Source organism: Panthera pardus, unplaced genomic scaffold (assembly GCF_024362965.1).
Source record: "Panthera pardus isolate Hobbes unplaced genomic scaffold, ASM2436296v1 HiC_scaffold_3, whole genome shotgun sequence".
In the NCBI taxonomy this organism is placed as follows: domain Eukaryota; kingdom Metazoa; phylum Chordata; class Mammalia; order Carnivora; family Felidae; genus Panthera; species Panthera pardus.
This window is the reverse complement of record NW_026526876.1, coordinates 9,245,557-9,257,882: the sequence shown is the minus strand read 5'-3', so window position 1 is coordinate 9,257,882 and position 12,326 is coordinate 9,245,557.

The following is a 12,326-nucleotide window of genomic DNA, read 5'->3' as shown; positions in this document are numbered from 1 at the left end:
AAGAGAAATCTGAAATTGGAATGATTAATCTAAAATCTCTTGATTTTTTAAGTGCTGGAAGCTAATCCAAAACAGTGTTTTTGTTTAATGGTTATTTATTTTTGAGAGACAGAGAAAGAGAGAGAGATAGAGCATGAGCAGGGGAGGGTCAGAGAGAGAGGGAGACACAGAATCTGAAGCAGGTTCCAGGCTCCGAGCTGTCAGCACAGAGACCGACGCGGGGCTCAAACCCACCAACCGTGAGATCATGGCCTGAGCCGAAGCTGGACGCTTCACTGACTGAGCCACCCATGTTCCCCCACAACAGTATTTTTAAAACCCCTTGCAGGCCAAACCAGACAGGTCACTACTGACTTCCAGTTTGTGACATCTGTTTTATATTATGCAGGTGGGAGATACTCCTGCATAATAAGACCGGAGTTGTTTCTGTTAATGTGAGCTAATTTGTTCCCACTGGCTCGGGAGACACTTCATTTATGGAAGGTGGGTCACCGTTAACATTTTATTGATGTTGTTCATCATACGAATAGGACACAGGAGTAAAACCATGTAATTATCCTAATAAGATGCGCCCTGTTGAAAATGAGTAGTGACTGGGAATGACAAGGCTTTGTCGAGATGATAAATGTGTCTATCTCTGTCCAAAGACAGATGAGGATCTGGAATAGGGAGCAAATATAGTCCTACATAACAAAAGCATTCCTGCGGAAATGAGGGCCAAAAAGCAAGGATGTCGTCCTGTGGATGATGTCAACAATATTCTGAAATTCAAGGGAAATCAGTGGGTAGAAAAATGAATAAGATAAATAAACTCGCGAAGGAAACATCAAGCTTATCGCTATTTGTAAAAGATACGATTGTCTACTTGATGAACTGAGCAATGTTTAGAGCCTATGAGAGAGTTCGCTAAGTAGCTGGACACAAAAATGAATACATGACATTTGGTAGTTTTGGCCACTCAGCAATGACCAAAGAGAAAATAGATCTCACTCACCCTAACAAGAAGAACACCTAGGATTTAGAAATCCAAGGGACCCAGAATAGCCAAAACAATCTTGAAAAGAAGAGGTTGGAGGACCCAAACTCCCTGATTTCAAAACTGACCACAAAGCTATCCAGGTAGACATAGAGATCAGTGGAATAAAATTGAGAGTTCAGAAATAAACCCACGCATTTACAATCAATAGATTAAAAAAATTTTTTTAATGTTTATTTATTTTTGAGAGAGAGAGACAGACAGACAGAGTGTGAGCAGGGGAGGGGCAGAGAGAGAGGGAGACGCAGACTCCGAAGCAGGCTCCAGGCTCTGAGATGTCAGCACAGAGCCTGATGCGAGGCTCAAACTCACAAACCGCGAGATCATGACCTGAGCCGAAGTCGGATGCTTAACCGACTAAGCTACCCTGCCGCCGGTACAATCAATTGATTTTTGACAAAGGTGCAAGACAATTCAAAGGAGGAGAGAATTGTTTCTTCCAAAACGATGCTGGGACAATTGGCTGTCCCTATGGAAAGACTGGGTCTTTGCCTCACACCGCACACAGAAATTAACTCAAGATAGAGCAAAGACCTCCTTGTCAGAGTTAAAACTGCAAAACCCTTGGCAGAAAGCAGGGGTGAATCTTTGTGACCCCTGGAGTACATGATGGATTTTTAGATCTGACACCAAAAGCAAAAGAAGGCAACAGAAGACAAAATTAGATACGGTGGGCATCACCAAAATTAACAGCTTTTGTGCTTCAGGGACACCATCAAGAGACAAAAGACAACCCACGAAACGGGCGAAAATGTTTGCAGATCATATCCATAAGGGGCTTGAATCCAGAATATGTAAGGAACTCCTATAACTCAACAATAAAAAGACAAGTAACCCAATGGAAAAATGGTCAAAAGCTATGACTACCTATTTCTCCAGCGAAAATAAACAAATGCCCAACACGCATGTGAAGAAATGAATGCTTAACACCGTTGGCCATCAGGGAGTTACAAATCAAAGTCACAGTGAAATACCACTTCATACGTGCTGTAATCAAAAAGACAGTTAATAACGAGTATTGACAAGAATGTGGACGAATAGGAACAGTGCTGATGGGAATATAAAATGGCACAGCTGCTTTGAAAGACAGGCCCTCAAAAGGTTAAACACAGAGTTTCCCTATGATCTCCTCATTCCACTCTGGGTATATACCCAAGACAAGTAAAAACATGTGCACGCAAAAGCTTGTACGTGAATGTTCGTAGCAGGTTTATTCACAATAGCCAAAAAGCAGAAACAACACAGATGTCTGTCAACTGATGAGCGGTAAATAGAATGTAGTATATTCACTCAATGGACCATTATTTGGCCATAAAGAGAAATGAGGTACTGATTCACGCCACAAGATGGATAAACCTTGAAAACATTTTGTTAAGTGAAAGAAGCCAGTTACAAAGGACCACATACTATGGAATTATCCGTTTATCTGAAATGTTCAGAATAGACAAATCCATAGAGACAAAAAGTAGATTGGCAGTTGCCTAGGGCTGAGATGGTTGGAATAAAAGGAGGAGGGATATATTAACGGGCATGGGGTTTCTTTTTGGGGTGATGAAAACGCTCAAAATGACAATTGTACAACTCTGGATATGATTGAACCATTTAATAGTACATTTTAAGTGGGTGAATTGCATGGTATGTGAATTATAGCTCAATAAAGCTGTTATTTAAGAAACTATAAACTTTATTATAGGATACAAAAGAAGCCTTGCATAAATGGAAAAACCCCTCATGTTCTTGAATTGGAAAACAATGTTATAAAAGGTATTTATTCTTTCCCAGTTGAATATGTACATGTAACACAGCTTCAATCAAAAGCCAAATAAGGCTTTGGGTGAGGGGGCAAGGAGATTGACAAGATGATTTTCCATTGAATAGCCAAGAAACTTTTTCAAAGGTGTAGTGATGAGAGGAGTTGCCATATGAGATAGGAAGATGTTCTATAAAAAAATCACAGAGTTCCATAAAATCACTATAGTATTGCATGTAGAAAGTATAAGACCAGTGGGGACAAACTGATCTTTCGGACAGAAACACAAGTATCTGGATGAATGTAATATGTGATAAAGAAGATAGGATCAATTATCCAATAAACGGATCAGGACGACTAACCATGGAAAGAAAAAAATTAACGTGGCTCCGACCTCAAATCTTATACACAAAAAAACTAATTAAAGATCCACATGTTAAAAATGAAAATAAAACAAGAGAAGTCAGAAGGGAAAAGGAATTGTGTATATAATGCTGGAATTTTAGCTGGCTTTTCAAAGCATGATGCCAAAATCAGAACTCATGAAAAAAAAAGATTGATTTGAATATTAAAAAAAAATTTTTTTTAATGTTTATTTATGATTGAGAGACAGAGCGTGAACAGGGGAGGGGCAGAGAGAGAGGGAGACACGGAATCGGAAGCAGGCTCCAGGCTCTGAGCTGTCAGCACAGAGCCCAACGCGGGGCTCGAACTCACAAACCAGAAGATCATGACCTGAGCCGAAGTCGGACGCTTAACCGACTGAACCACCCAGGTGCCCCGATTTGAATATTTTAAAGCAAAATAACTTCTGTACGTGAAACATGACCGTGAACATTCAATCAAGGGTAGATGGTACACGAGGGCGAGATGTTTGCAATAACAGAGGATTCCATCCTTAGTATAAAATATATTTTACATTAAAAAAATTATATACCCAAAAGAAAAGTGATCTGAGCAGAGAAGTTGACAATTCACCAAACATATACAAGTAGCCATAAGTGTATGAAAAAATGTTCAACTATCAGGGGAAAGGTAAATTAAAACAATGAGATGTAAACCTCCATCTGAAAACTAGGCAAAGATATGAAAAATTATATTACCCACAGTTTCCAAACATGTGGAGACCTACTTCTCATAAACTGTACGATTAAGTATAAATTTGGTTTTGTGTATGGAAACATCAAAATACGTGTACTATTTAATCCAATAATGCTACTTCTAAACACTTCTCTGAAGGAAAAATAAATCAATTTTGTACGCACAAGAATATTCATCACCAGTTTGCTTATAATTTAAAGCAGTGAAAAATTTATAAGTAACGTGAATATGTAAACATAGAGAATTAGTTTTAAAATATGCTTAGTCTGTGCAATAGTAAAATGTTATGAACAACTAAATACTAATATTACAGAAGAACATTTAATAAAATGGAAAGGTATCCATGACCTAGGAGGTTTAAAATATAGTTTCAAACCAGTATATAACTTTTTGACTTACAGATTCCATTTCTGGGAATCAATCTTACAACAGTCATGTATGTGAGTGTATGTGTGTATGCGTGTGTGTGTGTGTGTGTGTGTACATACATAATGTAAGTTCTAGTCATACACACACACACACACACACACACACACACACACACAAACAGCAAGAAAGGAGGGAAAAAGAAACAGAAAAAGTGAGAAATACAGAAACCAAGCTAAAATGGTAGAAACAAGCCAAACTGTATCAATTATCATAATGAATGTAAGTGAAACAAAATGACCTCTTAACTGTCAGAGATTGCTGGATTGGATCAAATCCAATTAGTTGCAGGTTAGAAGAGGTAAATCTGAAGTATGAAGACCCAAAGGGGTTGAAAGTAAAAGGCTGAAAAAATAAACACCAAGCAAATACTAACTAAAATAAAGGCAGTTGGTTGTGTTAGTTTCATATTAAAATACACAAAAGTACTATTAGAGGTAGAGATAGTCATTATGTAGCGATACGGGTTTAATTCACCAGCAGATAGAACGTATCTACACTTGCACAAAACTAATTTTTCAAAATCTAAAAAATATAGCCACGCCTGGGTGGCTTGGTCCGTTGAACATCACACTCTTGATTTTGGCTCAGGTCGTGATCCCAGGATCGTGGGATTGAGCCCCGCATCGGACTCTGTGCTGAATGTGGAACATGCTTGAGATTCTCTCTCCCTCTGCCCCTCTCCTCTGCTAATGCTGTCTCTCTCTCTCTCTCTCTCTCCAAAATATAAGTTAAATATATAGAAATTTTGATTGAAACCAATTAAATTGCCCTTGATGAATGTATATAGAACCCTACACCCAATAATTGGAAAATATCATGTTCGTATGAGCACACATGCAACAATCATGGAAATTAGTCATGTGCAAGGTCACAAACCAAGTCTTAATAAATATCAAAGAACTGATGTCATACAGACTACATTCCTGCCCGTGGCGCCATTACATTAGATATCAATAACAAAAAAACTTAAAAATTACCATAAAATTTGACACTTCTGAATAGCCCCTGGCTCAACGAAAAAAACCACAATGGAAAAAAAATTTTTAATATTTAGAGCTGAACGGTGATGAAAATATTACATATCAAAACTCATGTGATACAATAAAAATAGTGGAAGGAAATTTATAGCCTCTTAAATTTTAGTCTAAGAAAGGAACAAAGGCTGAAATTAATTAGCCAAGTGCCTATGTTTAGAAGTTAGAAGAAGAAAACAGGATAAGTCTCTACCCTAACCCCCCCCCCCCCGCAAAAAAGGGGAGATTATAAAAACAACTGCCCAAATCAATGAAATAGAAAACAAATATTCAACAGAGAGAACAAAATAAAGCCAATAGATGGTTCTTAAGAAAGACAAATACATATCTGACAAGGATACGTATTCATTAGGGATGAAAAAAGGAGATGTAATCACAGATATAGTGAAGATTATGAAAATAATATAACACAACAAACAACTTTATGATAACACATTTTAAAGCTTAAATGAAAGGGGATTTTTTTTCCTAGAAAAAATAACTTAATAAAGCAAACTCGAGAAGAAATGGAATGCCTACAGTCCCACTGCAGTAAAACATCAAAGTGACAACTTAAAATCTTTTCACAAAGACAATCCCAGCTAACTTCCAAAGAACAGATCATTCTAATCTTATATGAACCCCTTTAGACAACCGAAGGGAGAAGTTGTCCACAACCCATTCTATGAGACCACCATAAGCTACATATTCACCTTTGAGAAAGATAGGAGAAGAAAAGAAAAATTATAGGCCAATTTATTTGTGAATCTAGATGCGGGGATATTAAGAGGCCAAAATAGATTATACATTATGGCCACTTGGGTTTATCCCAGGAATCCATTAGAAAATTCTATGATGTCACTCATCGTATGAACAGTGAAAAAGGAGAAACATCATGTAATTATCTGGTTGGATGCTGAGAAGGCATTTGGTGAAGTCCTCAATTTATGAAAAAAAGCCAAAAACTTTTAGAAAACTAGAAATAGAACTTCCTTAATCAAAGGGGCGCCTGCGTGGCTCAGTTGGTTAAGCATCCGACTTTGGCTCAGTTCATGATCTCATGGCTTGTGTGTTCGAGCCCCGCATCAGGCTCTGTGCTCAGAGCCTGGAGCCTGCTTCGGATTCTGTGTCTCCCTCTCTCTCTCTGCCCCTCCCCTGCTCACGCTCTGTCTCTCTCTGTCTCTCAAAACTAAACAAACATTAAAAAAAAAAAAAGAACTTCCTTAATCTGAGATAGAACCTCTACCAAATACCTATCATAAACAATTTTAGTGAGGAAATATTAGAAGTATCCTCCTTAAAATCAAGCACAAACTACAGCATAGATGAACCCTGAAAATTTTATTCTAAGTATGTCTTGCTCTCTGAGGTACAGGGGGTGCTTCAGCCCCATCCCCATGTTCTAGAATACTCTCAGCGATGTCTTATTCTTGAATAGATGTTGGTTGCTCTTCTCGTAAGGGGGCGTAAAGTCAGGAACAACTGTGTTGACACCTTGGTGACTATACCGTGAGAGAAGCAACTCACAAAGGACCACACACCGTATGGTTCCATTTATTACGAAATATCCAGAATGGGCAACAAATCCATGGAGACAGAAAGTAAATTGGTTTTCGTAACCAATGTGGTAACCAAGCAAACCAGTAAGTGGTTGCATGGGGGTGGGGCGGTTGGGGGAAATGGCGGAGGAGGGGGGCCGCTGAAGGGTATGGGTTTCTCTTTGGGGTGATGAAAATGTTGATTATAGTAATGGCTGCAGGTCGCTGAATATGCTAAAAACCATTTGACTGCGTGCTTCACATGGGTGAGTTGTCCAGCACATGCATTTTGCCTCCATAAAACTCTTTTTGAAAGAGCAGAGAATGAACTGAGGGATGTTGACACGAGCAGTCAGTTTGGAATAAAAAGGCATCTGGATTCAAAAAAGAAATCAAGTACAAGACAAGGAGGTACAATATTACCATTCCATTCCCCATTGTATCAGAGACCGAAGTCCAAGCATTAGGATAACAACAGCACAATGCGAAGGCATCGGGAAGGAAGAAAAAACCCACAGATTTTTTTCCTGACTCTCTCTCTCTCACACACAAAAAATAAATAAACATTAAAATTTTTTTATAACAAAAAATATTTAAATCACTTTAAAATTGATAGTTTCTGTTAATGAACAGATACCGTAAGGAAAGCGAAAAGACAAACCCCAGACTTGGAGAATGTATTTCCAACGCGTGTAACTGACATGTAACAACCAGAATATATAAGACCCTTTCATCGGCAAATTAAAGACAGCATCTGAGTAGAAAATGGGCAAAAGACATGAACTTGCCCTTGACGGAAAAAAAAAAAAAGCGTGGCTAATAGACATATAAGCTGCATAATCTCATTAGTAATCAGCAAATTAAAACAACCAAAGTGGGGATAGTGGTTACCTCTATAGGAAAGCAAGTTATGATCAGAGAGAAGCCTGTGGCAGGCGTGTTAGGGGAGAGGCTAATATTTTATTTCCTGGGGTTCATCACACATTTTGTAATTATGTATTAAGCTGTGTACATACGCTCGATGCCCTTTCATGAATGCACACGGCATTTCACAATTTTACAAGTTTTAAAAGCTCTTTACAGGTAAGGATCTTTTTTTTTTGTTTTTCTTTGCATCAACATTCGAGGCAATGTCATGTGCTTCTGGGACCTGGAAGCCATTGTCTCTCCTGAAGGTAATTCTGCCTCATTCTGTTTGACGCTAGACTATCTCATGGTGTTGTCGTGTGTTTGTCTTAAAATGCAACCTCGTGGCCGGCATTTGCTGGCACCTGGGCGGGGCCCCGTTGCGCCTTGTGCACGAAAACCAGCAGGATTTGGAGACTCCAAACTTCGATGTCTCCACTCAAAACACTATGTCAGCCGTGCATCAGCCCAAGGCAGACGCCGTGGTGGTCACTTTCCCCGCTGTCCCTGATCCTGGCTGTCCTGAATCCCATAACTGCACTGTGGGTCAGCGGCCTCTATCGTCGCAGCAGCATAAGGTCTGACTAGCCGTGCCCTTTTTAAAGCAAGGTTCCTTAACCATTTTTATATCAGGGACCCCTTTGGTAGCCCAATGAAGGCTGTGCACCCTAATTCAGAATCTTTTAAATTCAGAAAGTAAAGCACGTAAGATTACAAAGGAAAACAATTCTGGGGCCCCTGGATGGCTCAGTTGGTTGAGCGCCAACTTTGGCTCAGGTCACGATCTCGGGGTTCATGAGTTGGAGCCCCACGCCTGGCTCTGTGCTGACGGCTCAGAGCCTGGAGCTGCTTCGGATTCTGTGTCTCCCTCTCTCTCGGCCCCTCCCCTCCCCTCAATTTCTCTTTCTCTCAAAAATAAATAAACACTAAAAAAAAAAAAAGGAAAACAATTCTACTGTATTACAGGTTTTTTTTTTAAAGTTTATTTATTTAATTTGAAAGAGAGAGAGAGAAAGAAAGGATCCCAAGGAGGCTCCACGTTGAGCAGAGCCCCCACGAGGGGATTGATCCCACAAACCGCGAGACCATGACTTGAGCCAAAATCAAGAGTCAGACCCTCAAGCGGACACAACCGACTGAGCCACCCAGGCGCCCTTATTACAGTTTCAACATAAATAGAAACAAATCAGAAATCCAGGAACACGTGCTTCCTTACGAACGTGCGAAATAACATGAGCCAGTCGCAGATCTATTCGCTGGCATCATGTCGACGTGGCGATCAACACGGACGGTATTTCAAGTTCTCTGTCAAAACTCTAACGCGCTGTGACATACCTGCTCCTTGACCGGGGACGGAGGCGAGTGGAAATTAAGACGTGTATTTTGCCCTCTGAAGTCCCGCGCTCCAGATGAAGGCGCCAGAAGGGTGAGTGGAAGCTTGCTCCCACCAGGGGGTGCTGGTATTTAAGAAAGAGGAGTTGGCTCCTCCCGCCAAGAGAGAGTCAAGTGCCCATGACTGTCCCTGGCAGGGCTCAGATGCCATCACCCCAAACTATCTCCTCCTCTCCTTCCTCCACACCCTCACGCGCACACACCCCGTTGACCGTGCGGGTGCAACTCTTGGTGTGACCGCCCCAGACTCACGCAGAGCCCTCCCGGGGTGGGTGAATCCACTGCCAAGCAGCCCTGAGAGGCTTCTGCCAACATGGCCCCCCAGCTCTGGGTCAATGGCTGTGGGGATAGTCCAGGCCAGCAAGAACCCGCAGAGATATCGCCGGGTCTGCTTCCAGGCCGACGGCTTGGGGCCCTGCCATCCTCTCTCCTGCACCTGGCGGGCAGCCGGGGCTCACAGCTTCCGAGGCAATGTGAGGAGGGCCGCTAGCCTTCCGGAAAGTTCTCTCCTCCATCTATGCACAGCAGAGGACGCGGGCCGCTCTCCCCGCCGTGGGCTCCCACTGATAGGCGAGCCTGCCTTGAGATCATTTGAGAGGCCATGTGGCACAGTGATTGAGAAGCAGGCTCCAGACCGCAGGGCTGAGACACCCGAGCCCCTCCCCCGGCATCCCTTTCCCTCTCTCCGAAATGGAGATAATAGCGATACTGACCTTATTAGGTGTTAGATAGATTCAATGCCCCGTTACCCAGAAAGCACTTAAAAGAGCTCCCGGCTCACGGGAAATGTCAGAGGAGAGTTGGCTGTCACCGATAATCGGCACGGATTTAATAAACACGACAAAATATTTCGACTGTTCCTTTCTTCCTTGCCTCCACTTACCCAGATGTCCCCTCCAATGCCTTCCCCCCTTCGCGACTCTGTTTTTACCTGAGAAATAGGTCTCTTTTCCCTTTCTGAACAGCTTTTTCCTCTGCCCCCCAGACTTGCCTCTCCCTGTCCCTCCCCCCGTCCCACGACCTTCCCTGGACAGAAGAGGAACAAACTGGGGACAGAGCCCAGAGACCTACTTCTGTGTTTCTCCTCCTTGAAGCCTCAGCTAAACGTCCAGGGTCCCTTTGTCTTAAGAGGTAGGATTGGTTATTATCCAAGTGTGGCGAGGCAGGAGAGCTGAAGGTGACTGTCACTGAAGAGATGGGCTGTTACACTTCCCACACCATGCAGGGTCTCCTGGGGAAGCCAACCTCGAGGCAGAGGCTTTGTTGTGGTTCTTGCGGGACAGAACTGGCCAGGCTGGGCAGGGTACGCAGGCTCAGGACTGGCTAGTTTGAACCGTTCCAGTAGGTTCTGGTGTTTAGGGGGTGTCCCTAATTGTCTGATGCTAGGTCTGGGGTGGTGAGGACCGGTGCGGGGCGGGGGGGGGGGGGGGTTCCTTTGCTAGCTCTAGAATTATCGAGCCCTGGGACAGGCAGGCCCTCCCCCATCCGCCAAACCCCAGAGGCCAGAGCATCGAGAGTCCAGAAAATAAGAAAATATAGCTGATCCTTCCCATAACTGTCAATGTGCTTTCATCAGTCTCTTGACACACATCCAACCTGTGTGTTCCTGTCATGACTGTGTCTTTTTCTCTTCTCTGGGGACTCTGACAAAGATGTTAAGGGGACAGTCTCTGTGAGTGACGTCACCAAGGTGGCGAAATAGGAGACCCCAGGCTCAGACTCCCCTGATGAAAATCCACAACTGGGCAGCCGTCCACAAACAAACACAGCTCTGGGAGAGCTCAGGAGTCCGCTTAAGAAGCTTCAGCAACACGGGGGGACAAAAAGCCCGAGAACAACCACTCAAAAGAGGGCAGGAAGAAGGGCTTCGTTTTGGCTGCATGACCCCATCCCGTGGGCGGGCCCTGCTCAGAGCCAGGAGGGGACATCCCGCCGAGACAGAGCTCCCCTTGACCGGGGAAGGGAGAGAGGGGAGAGCCACCAGCTTGCCCAGCCTTTCAGGGCACTGCATGGAGGGCCCGCTTCAGAGAGACCGGTAAGGCTGAGACGAGCAGAGATGGCCAGGAACTGGGGAGAAAAGCAGGGACTGCCAGTATGAGCCACGCAGCAGGAACGACCATGCAGATGACCCAGCGGCTGCCCCACTGAAGAAGGGAACAGTCAGCCCCGCGGCCACAGACCCCTGTGGATACCACCATTCACCCCACGGGTATTCACATTTATGGACCCCAGTCGCCTGAATCCCTTTCCAGTCTTTTCTCCACCGGGCTCCCGCCGGAGCCCGGGGTCTGTATGGGCAGCCGGCCCAGGTCTCCGCAGCCCTACGAGTGCAAGACACCAGCCCGGACCCCGACCGGGGATCCTCGCCACTGTGCGTGCCCTCGGGATTGGCCTCTCTAGCCGTGCACCTGCAGGCCGCTGGCGTGACCCCTGTCCTGTCACCAGCCTCTGCGGCCATGTGCACGCTTGCAGCTAGCCCCTCTAAGCGGTGCGCCTGCCTTCTGCCCGCCTGACTCCGGCCATGGGTGTCACTGCCGTGCACCTGCTCAAGGTGAGAGAGCCTGCAGCCTCAGGAGTGCACGCCGACAGCCTGGGCCCCCACGATGGCCAGCGTGCCCCGCCGCCCCGGGCACCCACCACCACGGGTATGATTGCAGCTGGCCCCGGCCACCGCACAGGCACCTGGGGCCGAGGGTGTGCGCGGCACCTGACTGCAGGTGCCACCACCTCCGAGGACCACACAGTTGCGATTGGAGACTCCAGTAGCCTGAGCCGGCAAGGCATCACGAACCCAGAGCGGCCACACCCCCTCACCACTAGACCCAGAGTCACAGAATGTGCCAGCATGCCCCCACCCACAGGTGAAGGTCTCTCCCTTTTCTTATACCACTCACAAAAGTTAACCCGAAGTGGGTTGACTTAAGTATAAGACCTGAAGCTATAAAAATGCTAGAAGAAAGCGTAGGGTGGAAAGCTCCTTGACATTGGCCTTGGCAAGTGTTTTTTGGATATAGATACTGACAACACAAACAACAAAAGGCAAATTCAACAAATGGGACTACATCAAACTGAAAAGCTTTTACACAGCGAAAGAGACCAAGAACCAAATCAAAAGGCAGCCTACAGAATGGGAGAACATATTTGGATACCATCGACTGATA